At 46.5% G+C, this 12,523-nt stretch overlaps 1 protein-coding gene across 1 annotated transcript in view; it reads left to right on the forward strand.

The window, feature by feature from the left end:
- Positions 1-12,523, forward strand: part of RHBDF2 (rhomboid 5 homolog 2) — a 783,795-nt gene that overhangs the window by 333,902 nt on the left and 437,370 nt on the right. The window lies entirely within an intron of this gene.

Here is a 12,523-nt window from a genome sequence, read left to right on the forward strand (position 1 = left end):
ACCTGGGCACTGAGGCGCACATTCACATGGTCACCGATGGAAATCCCTAAATCCTTGTCTCTAAAAGAAATAGCAATAGAATCAGTCAAAGACGAGTGAATTAAAAAAGTCATGACTGTAACTAAAACAAGACCATACACCATAAAACCCTTGTGTGCTAAAACAATGCTACAATTTGGAGAATAAGGCATGAGCTTTCCACGTCTCCGATCTCATTCTTTGAGACATGCACCTGGTAATTCCAGAGAATTAACATAAAGTGCTATCATGTTCAGTAAAGTAATATCCAAAACTAAGGCAGTAATATTCCAGGAAGTTTGGTTTCCTAAACTCAAAGAGAAAGTAGAAAAATATGTAAAACCATGCATTTGGCGTCCAGCGTCTTTACGCTACTGAAACAGCCGCACATCAATCACCCAATAGAAGCTTGTAAACTGTGGGAACACCTAAGACTGGACTTTGGTTGCACCTGCACTGCTCGCCACTTCCGAAGTTGAATTTATTGCTAACGCGTCAGCACACAATGTAATAGCTACCGTTGAAAAGATCTTTGAAACCCATGGACTCCCAGAAATCATCAAAATAGATAATGGCCCACCATTTCACAGCATGAATTTCAAGAATACCTACGAAAACTGGACATTACCCATCGGAAGATTACACCCGTTTGGCCCTGTGCTATTGGCAACAGAGTGATTTTTGCACACCCAAAACAAAATATTCAGAATCACACAGAGCCAGGACAAGAACCTAAGCAGGAAGCTAAGCTATGTCAATTATTGGCGGAATATCACTCTATGCCATATCAACAGGAGGTGCACCCACCAAAGCACTCATGGCAAGATGTCTTCATTATTATTGTATTTGTTGAGCGCAGACCTGACTATGAGAAGCAATGGAGCGCTTTACAGAGGTATACAACAGAAAAGATATACAACGGGGGGTGGGATAAAGAGGGGCACAGAGGAGGGATACAGCTGTAATGGGTGGTGGGGAGGAGACGGCAGGGAGGAATCTAGGGATTTAGGTGGTGTGGGGTGATGCAATGGCCTAGGTGTTGAGACTGAGAGATTCCTTGAAGAGATGGTCTTGAGTTCTTTTCCGAATTGTAGAAGCGTGGAGGGGAGAGTCTGATGCTGACATGGAGGAGGTTCTATAGTCTTGGGGCATAGGCAGAGAAGGCTTGTTTTCTGGTCGTTTCCTTTTTGCAGCAGCAGATTTCAAGTCTGCATGTGTCCTGGCTTCTGGTGGTCTGCTGTCCGCCGGAGCTGGGTTACTTGAGGGCGACTGCCTTTTACATAATGCAGCAAGAGAAAGTGAAGGTCGATAAAGGGTGAGGGTGATGTGCTTGTATCTGCATAGACCATTGATGAGGCGTGCGGACGCGTGCAAGACACTTCCTTCTCGGGCACAAAGGAGGACTACGGGAGGCCTTCAAGGAATGCATTGCCCCCATCCAGATGGGATCGGACCAGTGCTTGAACAGTGGATCTAAAGCTGTCCCGATGAAGGAAGGGCTTGACTTTCTGAAGAAGAGAGAGCTGATACCAAACTGACTTTTCTTAGCTATGTGTTTCTTGAAGGAGAGGTGTTTGTTGATGTCGAACCCGAGGAACTTGGTGCAGGATGGGAGCTCAGGTGTGAAGCCCTCGGAGTTCATGATTGATAGCCTATTCTATATGTCTGGGTATTCGGTGTTGTTGCTAAGGAGTAGGAATTTGGTCTCGAAGGGGGTTAAGCTTCAAGTATGCACTGGACCTCCGAGGCTGGATAAGCAAGAGGCAGGTTTTGAGCCTAAGGATGTCCTTGATAGTCAATCTTGAGATATAGCTGTGAGTCATCGGCGTATTTGCGGATGTTGTGTGTGGCTAGGAGGGCTACCAACAGCTCTGTGTATAGATTAAACATCACTGGGGAGAGTATGAAACCCTGTGGGACTCCACAGGTGACGGGTACTATTGACAATATAGAGGAGTCCATCTGAACAAACTGCTGGCGGTTGGCGAGGTAGGACTTGAACCAATGTAGGACAATGTTGCTGATCCCCATGCGTTGATGCAGGGTGTCTGTAAGCGCCTGGTGGTCTATTGATATGATAGTTTATAAAGCGCCTATACACAACGTGTTTCAAAGCGCTTCAAGGCAAGGGAGGGAACAAGGGAAAATACAATGACATTCTTACAGGCCATGAACAGTAAGGATGTGAAATTAACTGTCATACTTGGCCTGACGACATTTCAGATAGTGCAAGTGCTAAGATATAGAAAAAGAAGGGAGGGGGGAGTGGGAAGGAAATGGAAACAGACAGGCGACTAACGTAATAGGCCTGACGACAGTTCCCGTAGAGCCGGAGAAAAACAAAAGGTGAGGGAGAGGGGTACAGAAAGGGAGGGGAGGAACAAAACAAGTGACTATCGTACTAGGCCTGATGATATTTCAGATAGTGTTGGGGGGGGGGTGAGGAGGAACAAGTAAGGGGACGGGGGAGGAGGCAGACGAAGCTGCTATCATACTAGGTCCAGGGACAATTATGATAGAGTAAGTGCATAGAAGAAAGTAAGAGGAGGCAATGGGAAAAGGGAGAAAGGGAGAGGAAGAGAGAACAGAGAATAAGCCGTCAAAAAGAGTGGAGAAGCAAGAGAGGAGAGTGAATACAATTGCAGAAGTCAGTAGTAACACATAATGTTGCAAGCCAGGATACAAGATGAAGATGGGAACAGCATGATTCAGGGCCACCAGGAGTACAAGATGCAAAGGAAGTCCAACATGAGAGTTGAGAAAGGGTCACACACAGTGAAACAATGAAGTCCATAAAAGTCAGGTCCAACATTGGCCACAAGATAGTGATGGTCAAACCAGAATGTATCAGAACAGTCTTCTGCAGAAGTAGGCTGGAGGGGAAACAGGGTAGAAGAATCAAGCAAAACAGGCAACACCTGTGTGTGAGAAGGGAGGGGGGCATAAGGGAACATCACGGGGGGACCAAAGGGGTGAGGATGGCCTCTGCGGACAGAGGGAGTAAAGACGTGTTGGTGCATGCTTATCTGCTGTCTGGCCAGGGGTTTGGGCCCTTGGTCCTCCTGGTCCGAACAAGTCCAAACAGGACCAGTGTTGAAAGCGGCCAAGAGCTTGAGTAGAACCAGGAGGCGGGGTGGCCATCATCAAGGATGTTGATAGCATTTGTTGCTGTTTCTTTGCTTCATCTGGGTCTGAACCTGGATTGGTAGCTTTAGCAGAGATTGTTAGCGTTGAAGTATTGCCGCAGTTGTGCAGCTGCCGCTTTCTCGATTATCTTACCTAGGAAGGTAAGGTGGGTGATGGGCCGATGGTTACCAAGGTTGTCGGGGTTCAGAGTGGGTTTCTTTAGTAGAGGGAAGATTTGTCCTGTTTTTAGGGTCGATGGGAAGGTGCTGTGAGAAATCAGGTGTCTCACCCACTAGTCCCCAGGATCTGTCATCCAGGTGGCCAGGACACGGCCATCGCTTTTGGATCCAGTTCCTGGGGGTGGACCAGTGTGGGAGGATCACCTGGGGGAGGGGAGTGGGATACTGGGTGGTGAGATGTGGCATCCCCTTCCATATAAGACCTATACCCAATATATATTTAGGAACTCGACCCCCGCTCCCCTTTTACAACATGAACACTTTCTCACGGACAGCCCGCTATGAGAGAAAACAGACTTACACTCGCGCAGTATACCTGACGTATCCCAATACAATGGTCAGGCAATCACTGACCATCACATACACCTGACTTCCATTAATCTTCCCCACACGGATAAAAAGCAGAGCACGAGCGCACACTCTGAGCGAGGCAAAGCACATGAGGAAACAGCAGTTTCGAGACTGGAGCTGAATGAGAGAGGAAAGATGGCAAAACAGAAGGGGAACGCAAGGAGGGAAATTCCCTTGACCTTTTCAACAAGGAACCGTTACTTTACAAAAACCTCGAATAGAAAGCGCAAGACCAGGAAACCAGGCTGAAGAATCCTACATTGTGTGTCGGAGATACCCGGGGCCCTCCTGTGGAAATAATCAAGGGTGGGAAAATCACCAGCCGCTGTGGTACCGTCCTTGGCTGCAAGAACAAAGCAGCGTCGTTGAAATCAACACAGCTGGTAAATTGGGGAGACCGATACAAGACTGGTCTGTGTTGAAGGCAAGGTTGCAAGCAGCAACATTGTATGGCAAGCGCTGGAACGAACATTGTTAAAAGCATGTAATAAGAGACACAAGTAAAGTTGAACTAATTATGAGTGATTGAACTTTAAAAGCAAGATACAATACCTTTGACATAGTGGTCCGGCACCGCGCGGGTGCTGAGTCAAAGGTCTCTGTAATGTTTCCTGCTGAGAAGTGGCAAAAGTGAAAGTAAGAAAAAGGTCATATCAAAAGTAGAAAGAGTAATTGTGGATCAAAGTGGTCCTGCGACGGGTCAAGCAAAATCCCACGCAAAGTCAAAAGTCTTCGATTTTGTTGAAGTAGAGAAAGTTTGGAAACGTAGGTAAATTTGGTCCGAGCCCAACGGAGGGATACCAATTGAAGGTTTTGTGTTAGTGGGTCTGAGCCCAGCCAAGAGGGACCCGGGGTGACAGTAAATCACCATAGAAGTTGTACATGTGAAATCCTAAGAAGAAAGGAACTTTAATGTTTGTCATGTTGCATCAGGCCCATTGAAATAAGAGACTTTGAATGGCAAAGAGACTTTGGCACAGATGGCCTTGATGTTGAAATTTTGAACTGCATCCTCATGCTAGAGAAGCCAGAGTGCTAAGCTTGAGGGTGCCGTCTTGTCCCATGCTGAAAACATGGGGAAGGGAAGCCAACGGCTTCAATATCCTGGCATATCATTTCTTGAACACTTTTCTTTTGCATAACATTGTTTACCACACTATTTGTATTTGGAAGTAATGTTTGACAATAGGTTTATTAGTATAGGCCCTTTTATTTTGACAGACTCAACTAGGACTGCGTTATTATTATTTGATGGGCATAGCTTGCTCCCATCTTTAGATTTAGGATTAGATAGGCCAAACCCAATTGAAGTTCAATAAACACCCTTAAACTGTGATCACTAGTGTCTGTCTCACTTTTGTCTGTCTTACAGTTTGATACCATGCCTTCTTTACAGTGCCTTGAGTTAGGGAGCCGTTGATGATCTCCAGGTAGGGAAGGAGAGGTTCTGCAGGGAGGGTCTTGAGAATGGATGCTGGGAGGATGTTGTCTGTATACGATGTGGCTTCAAGAGCAGCCAGGGTTTCTACTAGGTCCTCTGTTGAGAGTATCTTGAATATTGTCCAGGGTCTGGTGATTTCTCGAGGAGGGACGCAAGGTTGGTTTGTGGATGCAGAGCTGGTGTCTATGTGCTGGCGAATGTTGCTGATTTTGTCGATGAAGAAGGTGTTCATTGCAATGAATTTTACGATGGGGTGTGGTATCGCAGTGGCGGGTAGCGGGTTGATGCACTGCTTGACCGCTTTGAAGAGGGCTCTGCTTCAGTTCTCTGCTTCTGCTATGGTGTTCTGGTAGTAGGAGGCCTTTGCTGTGCTCATGAGTTGTCATCAGGTTTCTCGGAGTTCCTTGAGCAGCGCCAGGTCGGGTGTGGTCCTGGGGCAGCGCCATGTTTTCTCCTGTTTCCTGATGATTATTTTGCTGCCGTTGAGTTCTTGCATGCACCAGGGTGCTGATGGTTACAGATGACAGGTGCGTTGTTTCAGAGGCACATGTCTGTCTAAGGAGGCTGAAAGGGGTGGTGTGGAGTGCTTCCAGTACAGAGTCGCAATTTGGTTGGGGGGTGTTCAGTCCATGTAAGGTGGAGGTTGACTAGGTCTATCGTGAGGGCTTCCACCGGGAAGTTTTTGAAGGACCTAAAGGTTTGTCTGATGGGTTACTGCTGGACGTGCTTGACTACGGTGGTGTTCAGGATGTTGAAAGGCACGGCTAGGTGGTCAGACCAGTCAAGTGGGAGAGGAGAGCTGTTGTGGAGGGAAAACAGTACTGTGATCATTAGGTTGAGGATGTTACCTTCCTCATGTGTTGGGTCTTTTGTGTGCTGTGGGAGGCTGAGGGTGTCGAGAAGACCAGGGAGCGCTTCCTTCATCGGTTTGTTGGCCTTATTGCCTGGAAGGTTGAAGTCACCTAGGAAGATGTTGTTGGCATGTATGAGGGACATGGTGGTGATCAGGTCAGTGAATACATTCCAGCCACCCTAGTAGGAAAAGACAGTCAATTGATGATTACGCTCTGGAAGAAAAAAGGTGAACCCACAACAAAGAAAGCTGAAGCAAAGGAATGAGTTTTGAGGACAACAAACTATTTGATATGGTGCTAATGAAGACCAGAAAAAACACTGGCAAGATATCAATGAACTATGAACGCCCCACCCCCCCTTGGAGGGTAATTGCCACAAAAGGGTCAATGGTGACCATAACAGGTGACTGTGTCACCGGCAACATTAGTTTATTCACGAAAATAGAGGTATTCAACATGCCCCATTGTTTGCAAAGTTACTAATTGATTTCAGTCGACATAGATGCTCCAAACTGACCTCATCCATTGGCAATGGAATACACCCTTGGACATCCAAATTAGTCCCAAAACAAAATAACAAGTGAATAAACGCTTGTGTATAGGCGTGTTATAAATGCCATATCATTTCATATCAAGATATTCAAAGCGGGTGTGAGCCAGAATGTGAAACATTTGCGCCCTGATGCCTGTGGGCTATGGCGTGGTACAAATAAATAAATCAGTACAGACCAGTAAAAGACATTGATCTCTCTGGATATTAGCATTCCAGAATGAGACCCAGACAACATGCGTAGAGGAGCATATTGCATCAGTGACAATTCCATAGACTCGATGTGTAATACCTACCAGGAATGAGATCACCCAGGTTTGTTCGTTTTTTGTTATAACATGTCTGTCATCAGTTAAGGTATAGATGGGATATTCCATCCCCGCGCGTTCCCTGTAAGTTAAAGGGAACATCATGAATCCTGACGCATAATGAATAGAGGACGCAAGGCCGACATCAGTGAGTCCATGTGAAGAACTCAACCAACTAACAATATCTGGGTCTACGCCCTGTGTTGGTGCATGCAGCACAATTAAGTGCAGCATTGGATCCAACAGATGGGAAAGTGCAAATGAATGCCACTAGCAAGCTAGTAATCAGCTATTCACAGGGCCCATCACATGACAGCCACTGGCACAGTCTCCCTGTACTTGGTACAAATGGGTGTGCGTCCTGCCACATACATTCATATATTTACTCGCATTTAAGTAAATAATACTCAGTCACGTTTTTAACTTATCAGGATTAATTCTGCATCTACTGTTGTACTCATAAAGAAGAGTACCGTACTGAATTTGAGTTCAACCAGCTTTTTGTATTTAGCTGGTGAATGTAATATTTTTTTCTCTTTTTACAAAACATTTCTTTTTTTCTCTGTGCAAATAATTTTCTATTTACTGTTTAACTTTCTTTTTGTCCTTCTTGGACAGTGCATATAATAGTGCCTCTGGATACATTTGCAAAAAAACAAGTGAAGAAATGTATCAGTCTCATAAACAACTATATGATATGATATGATACGGCATTAATAACGCGCCTATACACAAGTGTTTCAAGGCGCGACGAGGCAGGGAGGGGGAACAGAAGGAAGACGGACAGCGATCCTATTAGGCCAGGTGTCATTCAGATCGCGCAAGTGCATGGGAAGGGGAAGGGGAAGGAGGAGAAGTGCAGGGGGCAAGGGGCAGAGGACAGTGTAGTACATGGATAAGACAATAAATGAACAATGTAGTAAAAGTACGGCCAGCAGGTGGCAAGTGAAAGGGTAAGTGCAGACGTCCGGTGTCAAGTGCTGGAGATGGGACCGTAGGGATACAGAAAACAGTCACCAAGTGCAGGGGTTGCTAGGAAGACAGTGCAGGAGTGCGACTGGCGGGGGAGGGGACCTGGGCCCGAGATCAGAGGGTGGCCAGGTAACCAGCAGGGGAGAGGAGGAGAAAAAGCAGATGCAAAGAGAAAGGTTTTGAGGTGCTTCTGGATATGTTTAACACCAACAATTATATATCCAACATAAATCCCAAGTATTACTGTGTATTGTAGCGAAAACATATGCATTCAATGCATATCATATCATTACATATATAAGATACACATTTGAGTGCTTTACTCTTTTCTTACGACAGACGAGAGGGGGACCTAGCCATTGGTCTCGCTGTACAGCACCATTCATTCAGTTGTAAAGGTAATACAAAGACCACATGTGGGTAACCACTGAGCCTTTGCCCCAGTACCAGAAATTCCCCCAGTGTTTAGAGACTGGGTCTACAGTCCAAGGCCTTTCGGTCAGAGGGGACAGCACCTCTGTACTCCTATGCCAGTCTCGACACACATTTTTAGAGCAGACTTTCCCTGTATTCCTGTACAAATCCCCCAGTCCCTGGGTAGCAAGTTATGACCCTGAGGACAGCTCCCAAGCCCTGCAGTCCTTGAGGTGGCAAGCACGTGCCAGTCCAACACCACCATCCGAGGGGACCTACGGTATCCCTGCAGCAACTCTGATCCTTTTAATTCTGCAGCCAGTGTTGGCATTGGGCCACATTTTCCTGGATCCGGAATTCATATCTATTTACATCATTTAATTGGTTTAGTGGGTTGGAACCACATCGGAGAGGGCGAGAACGGTCGCGAGCGGAATTCCACTACCTTTATTTTTTAATGTTAACATTTCCACTACTTTTTAAAACCATATTATTCTGTTACTGTACTTTTTGAAGTTAAATCATACCTCTTCATTTTACCATTTTATGGCAGGTGAAGCAAAATTAAAAACAGGTTGTACATTTATGGAGCCTAAATGACATAGCTTGGATGGTTTCTAACTGGCTTCACCTTAACCAGGGGAAGATGGGGGAGGTCCTGGTAACCCTGAGCAGGAATCGCTCCTCTCACTCATTCCCCCTGATTTTTGGAAAACTTGTCAAGTTGCCACCTCAGGTAACGGCTAAAACAATTTAGTTTGCAAAGATCCATGCCATGCGGAAAGGATATTTTTTAATATCCGGAGGCTCTAGAGGATTTGTCTATTCAAGCCTCGGGTCAAGTGTAAAGTTGTAGTATGAGTCTTAGTGATGAGTCGCTTGACTATTACGGTGCACACCTGGGGGTACTTTAATGAAACGTATTCGCAGACTCCAGGTGGCTCGAGACTGATTGGTTTCTGGACGGAGGAAAAGCGATCATGTCCAAGCTGTTCACAGGAACCGGGTTTGGATTCCGCTAGAGTAGAACATTCAGCTTCAAAATCTTGTCGTCATTTTCATGACTCTCCTACCATCTGGATGGCATCACGCGGTCCATCTCAGGATAGAACCTTTGGTGTCTGCGGGATCACAGACTATTTATCCCTAAGGTCATAGGGACTTCATTCGTTGGACCCAGGATTTGGAGTAAATGAGCAAATTCTGTTTATGGCAACACAAGATTTTTCGAGTTCCAGCAGGATCTGTTCGGGTAAATGTTGGGTGGAAGTTGTAGTGGAGCTACGATCAGAGGCGGATCGAACGGTCACCAGGCAGACAAATGGCAAGCGGGCCCCTGTGGCAGGCCCCGCCCACAGAGGGCCCTTTCTGTTGCGACGTCACGCCAGTCCAGCTGATAATGAGCATCTGGAGACAAGCCTGCGAGGCATCACTGTTCTTAACCTGCGTTTCGTCTTCTTTTGAAGACACCATCCTGCAGCACTGTGCAGCCCACTTCCAGATGAGGGCCGTCATCCCCCTAGTGCAAATAAAAGCACTCTTCTTGGAAAGAATTCTGGCACAGCAGGAGACACTGCTGAAGTGGCAGGTCCCCTGTGCCCCTCGCATGCCAGCTCTGGATAGCCGGTGGGCATTCTGCAATCCCAGTGAACGTCCGCATTCCCCACCAGCCCACGTTACACGGGACGCCTAAATGCAGGTGCGGGGCACAGGCGAAGGTCACACGTTGCACAGTATCTGCAGAAGTGGATAATCCAAACCTTGGCCTCAGCTCAGTCCGTAGAAGTTGTTGTTCCCATGGTTGGGACATCACTTTGTGTGATTGTATACAAGTAGTTGCATCACAGAGACGCAAAAAACGGCGAATGCGATGTCATAACTCGTAAGCACATATCACACATGCTACATTGACACGTTAAGAAATACACTAAGCCCCACACACAGCTCGTGCTAACTACAGTGTGCTCGTCGTGTGTGGCTTTTTGTTGTAAATTGGCCCTATGGGTACAAAGTACAGTCCCCCTTTCGATTTCACCTCCCGACAATTTTACGGTGATAGTTGCCTCTTTTTACTCTGGTTACAATTCAAATCACAATGTCATTTAAATGAGATTATTTTTTTAAAATGTTAGCTTGCTGTGAATATTTCACAAGTCAAGCGCTGGTCTCTGACATGGCTCCAGCCTGCACTGCAGGACCGTCATATCCTTTCATCCTTGGGAGGTTGATAAACTGATACCACTGCATAGGTCAATGGTACCTGTTATTGCAGTGTTCTATATGAGAATCCATATTTTTTATTGGCTAAAGGCGGGCCGCGTATTTATCAACAGGCGATGGTGCAAGCAGTCTATGTGGCTTTAAAAGGCACACGCATCGAAGGACAATCTTTGCATTGAAAGTGGTGAATTGTTGCCATGAAGGGGAAAATAGGCAACGAATACATGAGTTATGAGGGTGATGCAGGGAAGTATCTAGCATTGCAAGAGTGGGGGGCCGGACACTAAGAAAGTCCTGCTACTTTTCCCCCCAAATGCAGGGCACGCAATTCCACAAGGTCTCATCCGCGCCCCCAAACTGCCCACCCTTGCCCCAATCTACTATGGCAGATGTCAAGTTAACACACAAGAAAAAAACTGCAGAATCATTCCAGATGCAGCAAACTCATCTATTAGAGCTCTGTACAGGCGCTCTGGGGCAAAATACATGCAAGCCACCTAATTTGGATATGTTTTGCACCAACAGAAGTGACTTCACAGAAACGGACGTTGCAAGGAGCATCATCAGTCTTTAATACTTGGAGGCCCCGTGGAAGTAACTTTACAATAAGTTGCCATAGGTAGGCCAAGTGGCAAATAACTTTGTGGTGCAAAATACCTAAATTGCACTATTATTGTAAATGGAGCAACTCTATAGTCATTAGGCTACTTTTAAATAACAGCATGATATATTAACATAAGATCTGAAGTGAATCAATTACAGAGCTGCAGATAAGACACAGTGTGATCAAATGATCTGCCCAAGATCACACACTTTGGTTAAATGGTGAAACCGGGATGTGGACAATTTAAGCAACTGAGCACATCTTCCCAATTTTAGTTGATGTAGATATTTATTTAAGGTTTTGCTTTGCATTTCATGTGCTTACATAACACAAGGTTATCAGGCTTAAGCAGTGTTGGGCTAGGGAAACCAGTTGAACTCCTCCTAAAGAAATATTCTGTTTTCAGCCACTACTGGGCAACATGGTCTTATTCCAGACCTATGAAGTTGAAACTCGCACTTCCAGTGCACTGCACTGAACGTTTCCCTAAACAGCAGGCCATGTGCACTGGTGTGCGGCGCACAGGGCAGATTAGATCTGCCGGGCTCACGAGGGTGGGGGCTGTGCTGATCGGAGCAGACTGCTCCGAGCAGCACAGCCCCCACCTTCGCGGGTCCGGCTGTGTAGTCTGCTTGGCTGTGGTGCCTGCATGAAGAACTCGCAGGACATTTATGTGCGGCCAGTTTGGCACGGGCTGCCGCCTCGAACCGGCTCCTGCGCCGAACAGACCGCGCCGAACCGGCCACGCCAAAATGTCCTGCGCCGTTTTGCACTTGTGACCAAAATTAACTCCGCCCACCCAAAGCTCCGCCTCCATGACCCGCCCACCTAGGACCCTGTGTCAAGTGCTGCCCATGGGGCCCTTTGCCTTAAATCTGCCACTGGCTGCGATCAGCACGTGTAGGCAATATATAACTGATCCCACTGACTGACCAACTGAGAACAAAAAAGAATATCAATACAGGGGCTCCATTTTCTTCTGTCCGTTCCACGCACTTGGCTGTGAACCGATGCTGGCTGCAACATCTGGTCACATGTTGCACTATGCTCTCTCCTACCCGCCGTCCCACGGAGAGGGCACAGTTCCACTGCTTTTTTCGGTACAATTCTAGCATTGGCTGGCACTGCTTTAAGCAGTCAGAAGCAGGATTCGAAACCTGGTCGTTAGGGCGAGGGGTGAGACACCCACAAGGCTACTTGAATGTCCGATTAGGCTGCCGGTGAAATAATTTGCTAGGATTGTGCTCTTAGAAAACATTGAAATGCAGCTTTGTAGGTTTTAAAAAAAGTGTGTTCCTTTTTATACTGATTATAGGAGACGCTCCTCTCTTGGGTCATTTGACAGGTGCTATATCCTTGTGGCAGGCAGTGCATTGTTCCATGCGTTTACCTGAGCAATCCAGACCACTATAAGCGAAAGGACGTT

Source organism: Ambystoma mexicanum, chromosome 3q, assembly GCF_040938575.1.
Source record: "Ambystoma mexicanum isolate Mex_15411 chromosome 3q, UKY_AmexF1_1, whole genome shotgun sequence".
Classification (NCBI taxonomy): Eukaryota; Metazoa; Chordata; class Amphibia; order Caudata; family Ambystomatidae; genus Ambystoma; species Ambystoma mexicanum.